The 6,392-nt window shown below is 38.2% G+C and overlaps 1 protein-coding gene across 2 annotated transcripts in view; it reads right to left on the bottom strand.

Moving 5' to 3' along the window:
• PCDH7 (protocadherin 7) overlaps nt 1-6,392 on the bottom strand; it is a 428,058-nt gene that overhangs the window by 146,346 nt on the left and 275,320 nt on the right. The window lies entirely within an intron of this gene.

Genomic DNA, 6,392 nt, shown 5'->3' with positions numbered 1-6,392 from the left:
TGATAGGTCACCTGGTCATAGAAGGAAATGAGATTGGTCAAGCAAGACCTACCCGCAACAAACCCGTACTGTCTAACCCTTAGGATGTTGGCGTCGGCCAGTTCATTAAGGATGGCCTCTTTAATAAACTTTTCTAAGATCTTCCCTGGGATAGAAGTCAGGCTGAGGGCCTATAGTTTTCTGGATCTACTTCCCTCCCTTTCTTGAAGTTAGGCACTGCATTGGCCTTCTTTTTGTCTTCGGGCACTGCACCAGAGCACCAGGAGTTTTCAAAGATCTGTGCCAGAGGCTGAGCTATGATGCTAGTCAGCTCCTTGAGTATCCTGGGGTGTAAATTGTCAGGTCCAGCTGACTTGAAGGTATCCAGCTTCTTAAGGTGTTCCTTCACAAGGTCAGCATTAATGGAGGTCAGGGGATCTCCCTCACCCGGACCTCCCTGTCCCGTGGTGGGCATGGGTATCCCATGGGACTTATGAAAGACTGACACAAAGTACCCATTTAACAGGTTGGCTTTTTCCTGGATATAAGTTGTCAGTTGCCCCATCTGGTTCAGCAGGGATCCAGTGTTGCCCTTGCTTTTCCTCCGGCTCCCCACATATCTGAAAAAGGACTTTTTGTTGTCCTTGATGCTTGAAGCTGGTTGGAGTTCAGTTCCAGCCTCGGCTTTCCTGGTTTGCTCCCTGGTTTGTAGGACCGGACCAGTGTAGAATATTCCTCTTTGGAGGTGAATCCCATCCTCCATCCTTTGTAGGCCTTTCTTTTTAGCCTCAGGAGGTCAGCTAGATCCCTTTCTGAGTTCTTTGCAACAAAAGAGTTCCTCTATTATTTTTCCATAGTTAAAAATGGAGTGAAAGCAAAGGACTGGCATTTTCCAAGGTGTGCCTTGAGTGGGATACTGGAGGACCAAGAGACCCCAGCACTACAAATATAATGTCTACTGATGGCCAAGGACTCATTTGTTTGCATCATCTCCCCAGTGCAAATGTGCCTTAAAATGACATGATTGATCCCTTAATTAAAAAAGAAAAATAATCAGCTGCTTTTAAAGGACATTGTAGAAAGAGTATGCTTCACACACAAACTTCCAACTGAAGGTATTTTTCTAATGATTCTCAAGAATGAAAATAATCTTGCTATCTCAAGAATGCAGGACTAATGGTGAAATTAGCAACCAGATTATGATCCAAGTATAGTACAGATTTAAAATAACACAGGCAATCAAAATTGTGTGTTAAATATAACACCACATTTTAGCAATACCATTGCACTTTTTATAATGCTCTCTTGATTAATCTCTTATGCTGAATATTTGTCTCTCTATATAATACATATTAGTATATAATTCTACAGCCAAGTTTGATAATGAAAAACTGTTAAAAATTATAGGAAAAATATTCCTCAAATTATATTTAAAAGTTTTTCAGAAAGTGTCCTATAATTTCATCCCTTTTCTACAAAATAGAGTACTCTCCTTGTCCTTCTAGCACTACCAGCTTCTTTGTCATCCCAGATATTTTCTCTATGGCTCTCAGAGCACTCTGTTGTCCATGTCAACAGGTAATTAGGCAAGACACACACATAACAATTTCCTCAGTTAATCCATTTTAACTTTTTTTTCTTAAGTCTTGTCCTGGAGTTGGAAAAAATAAGGTAAAACTATCTAAGCTAAATGAGGTAGATTAGTGTTAATACTACCTTTTGCTGCCTTTCTAAACAGCAGGTATGCAGTAATATGAAAGAAAGTAAAATGAAGAATACTTGTTAGCATAGTTACTAAAGCTTGATAAGGTGTATTACTCACTAGGCATGCAGTCACGAGTGAGTTATGCAGGCCATACTAAATAAGTGCCAGTAAAACCTTTATGCAGCACTATGCTATCATGTATTCTGCTTGTGCTTCACATTTATATCTATTTTAGGAATGCTTTTGACAGTTTTAAAAGTATTTATTGGTAATATTTTTCATATTACTTTGCCTGTAAAGCCAAGCTATCTTAGAACTAGCAAGAAAAAAAAATGACTGAGCAAGAAACAAAATTATAACACAATATGTGTATTTGTCTGTGTATATAGATGCATGTCTCTATAACATTAGCTAACATTCCTTTTGCCTTGTTCTATACATTACAATCTTGCAATTTTATATACTGTAATCTGACAGGATTATGAAAAAGTTATGCATCCCATTAAAATGGGGATTCTCATCTCTCCACTGGGACATACCCCGCTTCCAAAATCTGATAAATCCTGCCCTTAAACCTGTCAATGATACTCAGTTGAATATTTTTGTTCTTGTTTCTCAAAACTAACTCATAGAATGATTTCATATGGATGTTTAAGCCCATGATAAACTCAAACTGGAAGCTCTGCTATCAAGAACCTGTTTCCCTGATTTAGGAAGTGCTGAATCATTTTTCCTTGAAGAGACTGAAGCCTTAATCTGAGCATCGAACTACAGTTCTGGGTTATCAGGTGATGAGGCCACAACCCTCCCCCCCTCCCCCACCTTTTAACGTAACAGTTTGGGACTTGCAGCATTAATCCAAAAATGTTTGTTTCTGGGTCTTATCCTAGGAAGATGCAGACATATCACCTCTTCAGTCTTTTTTCTGGGACTTTGAGCTCTGGATCATGGTAGATGTGAAACCAAGACTAATCCTGGAATTTTAGATGCACAGAATGAAATACATAAAATACTACCTCAAAATGAATAAACTATGGTAAACAAACAAAAGAAATGGATAAGAAGATTTCAAATCCACCAGCACTCTGGGTTTGGAGAAAAAGTTTGGGGATATGTGGCAGGGGAGTTTCATGTACCCCCAAGGCAGGGGAGACTGCTGCAGCAGCAATCTTCCAGCCCCAGGAGTTTCCTATGCCCTTGAGCCCTAGGGGTCACTGCTGAGATACCTAGAGCTCAGGAGTTTAACCCTGGGCCTAGTGCACTTCCCTGGCTGTGAGCCCCATTAGCTGACAGAGCTCCCAGCCACAGGGCAGACCCTGCTACACTTGTAAATTAAAGCTCGATAGCACCCAGGTATAAGGTTAGTACATATTTTTGAGGTCTAAATTTATAGCTGGTTGGAGCTTTTTATGGTGTAATAGCTACTTTGCTTGTGCAACCAGCTAATTGTGCAATGCCTGTAAAATGTACAGGGGGCCTCAGGTACAAAAGAAAAAATCATCACGTACAACCCTACTCATGTCTTCTCCTTGAATGGTTAGATTTTTCCCTAATGTATCATCATCCAGGCTGTTTGAAACACATATCATTGAGAGACAGTGTGGCTTCATTTGAAAAATGGAACCATAGTATTGCACCCTTAAGTTACCTTATTTATTGAAAAAAAAATTGTCAAGATTTAAAATTGTGCAATGAACTTTCCCCACCACCATCACCATCATTCCTATATCATTGTAAGCAACAAGTTTTTTTTTTACTTGTTTTACCCTTTGTGACCTCTTAGAACTGTATTATCTCAGTTGAATTCCCACTTTGGAATTGCTTTCCTCTGTTGTGACATGCTTGCCTTTTCAAGGATAGTTACACCTCTGATTAAGTTCATACACATGAGATATATGAGGTCATCTGAAGATAGATGAGTTAAGTTCATCTGAGGATGGAACACCGAAATGTTTCTTTCCAATGCGAGCATTCTTTAGGTCTTCCTGACTTAATGCACATTTTGGCCTCCCATGCAATTATCTGCCATCTATCATAAAAAGAGAGAATTTACCATAAAAATAACATCTTGATCACCCATCTAACAATACTTCTGGGGGAGGACACCTAGTCCCAAGCCATTTTGACAAAGAGTAAGTATGTAGTTGTTGGCACATCTATACTTCTCCTTTAAGCTAAACAACTTGGCATTCTTGATAGGTGATCTGAATAGACCATCCCCAAAACAGTGACTTATTAAAAACAGTTAAAATATATGTAAAAAAGGGAGACAGTCATACACAAACTGCCCCACAAAAAACCCCACATCACTTATTAGTCCAGTGAGACAGACCACTTTATCTTAGCTACAAAAAAGAGAAAATTTATATATTATTATATATACTTCTAAAATGTAAGTCTTGCCTCTGACTACTCTGGTGAGAGCTAGTTTCTCACTACCATGACCAATCTGATCTCCAGGTGATCTCTGGAGCAAGTATACTGTTTCCCATCAATAAAGTGCAACAGGCCTCATTTTTTCTAACCAATTTTATCTAGGCTCATGTACACCTAGGTGACCTAGGAAATTTTCCATTGAGGAGAGAACCACTGTTGAAGAGTGATTTGTGGTTGCCTTTCAAAGGTTTTACTATCTGTCTCAAGCACAACTTGGCTTCTGTTTAAAATTTTTGCTTTTAATTTTCCATTTCCATGAAATATATATTACTGATAGTCCTAGGAGCTTCTATCACAGAGTCACTGGGCTCATCTACATGTGTGCTTTAATGCACATTAGCCTATTTTAATGCACATTTAAGCATAAAAAACCCCATGTTCTTTCATTAATATGCATTAAAATAGATTAATGAGCCTTCTTCTAGTACATCACAATGGAGACACTCAGAAACAAATTAGAGCTCCCATGGACCTGTTGGGATCACTGCAGGCTGGACGGCATAGGAACAGGAGCTGGACATGGCCTTCAGGCTGAGCACCCCTGCTTTACACTATATAAAGAATGTATTTCTGCCAAATGGATGGCAAAATAAACAAACCACCACCTGCATTATAAGATGGGAAACAATTTATTCTCAGAATTGCTTCAGGATTCATCAGTGGATAGGAACTGAGCTAGATTAGACAGTATGCTATTTGGATTACATTAGCTTTTCCAGTTATTTTCAGTGTAGTTACTTTGGGTCTGATTTTCATAACATGAAAGGCCCAGGGTCTGCAGGCATATGCACAACAGTTATCTAAATTGTACATACAAATTGGGAAATTTGCGAGTAAAAACAAGTCCCCAATTTGCATTCTTTTACTGAAATTACTGTGCACAAAAATTATGAAATGACCTTGAGCATCAATTTATAAAAATCAAAATCTTTTGATTTACATTGGAAATCTCATAAAAAAAGAAAGAAGAATATCTCAAATAAAATAGTGCTTTTCTCTCTGATTTATAAGTACATACCTCTGCTATGATAAAGACTATATAAAAATATTTTTTCTTATTCTGATATATTCTTAAAATAGCCATAGCTATCTGTGTATTTGTTACTTTTCATTGATGTTGCTTTGTTTTTCCTATTCTCATTTCTAGTATTCATTTGATTATTAATTGGTTAATCTAAGTAGTAGGCTTTTGGAGGAGAACATGGGAGGTGAGACACAATAATAGTGGTAATGTGTTACACCAGTATAGGATGTACCTACTTGAGAAGAATACATTATAGCACTAGGCTCATGGGGAATTAAGACTGAATAAAACTGAAAAAATGAGGGTGGGGGAAAAGTGTGGAAAGAGAGACAAGACAAAAATTTGAAACTATGTGAAAAGATATCAGATAGGAAGAATTAAAAGAAATTAAAGTATTTTTGTCTAGTTATGCTAACTGCATTGAACTGTGCAACTCAGAGTTAAGTGGATTGATCAAAAGGCAGAAGCTCTGAAGACTGTAGAGGTAAGACTGGTAAAATTTATTTATTGAGTTTATTTATTGAGCCAGTTTATTTATTGAGAATTCGGCAGAGAGTAATGCACAATCTGTGAATATGGTCACAGAAGGTTACAGCAGTGCCACAGCCTGAGAGAAAAAAAAGAGTGGAGTGACATGGGGTAGGCAAGCCAGGAAAGAGAATGCATTTTAATACAAGCCACAGCACAATTCAGACTTTTACCTTGTTTTCTAGAAATAACTTGTGCACCTCTCTCAAACATAGTGCAATACAATATTGTTAGGATAAACATTCAGCATTTCCTGGGCTCTTCTTCATTGCTGCTCATTTGAAAAGCCCCACCTAGCTTAAAAAGTACTTATTATAAAATATGGCATTTATGTGTCTGTACTTCCCAAATAAATTCTGATGACAATATGTTGTATAAGGATAACCCTCCTTCCCCACAAGAACCCTCAAAATAAACAAAAAACAAATGAACAACAAAGCTTTTAAGAAGGCCCAGAATTGAAAAGGCCAAAGTTATAGTGCTATTAAAAACCTTTAAAAATTACAAAACTCAGCCTATTTCATAGATTTCAAAGACATCAGGGCCGGAAGGGACCTTGGGAGATCATCAAGTCCAGCCCCCTGCCCAAAGGCCAGGAAGTCAGTGGGGGTCATAGGATCCCAGCAAGATAAACATCCAATTTACTCTTGAAGGTGTTCAGTGTAGGTGCTTGAACCACCTCCGCTGGCAGACTGTTCCAGACCTTGGGGGCTCGGACAG

Source organism: Crocodylus porosus, unplaced genomic scaffold (genome assembly GCF_001723895.1).
Source record: "Crocodylus porosus isolate Cpor-Errol unplaced genomic scaffold, CroPor_comp1, whole genome shotgun sequence".
Lineage (NCBI taxonomy): Eukaryota > Metazoa > Chordata > Crocodylia > Crocodylidae > Crocodylus > Crocodylus porosus.
The sequence above is the reverse complement of the archived record's forward strand: the minus strand, read 5'-3'. Positions and strand labels throughout refer to the sequence as shown.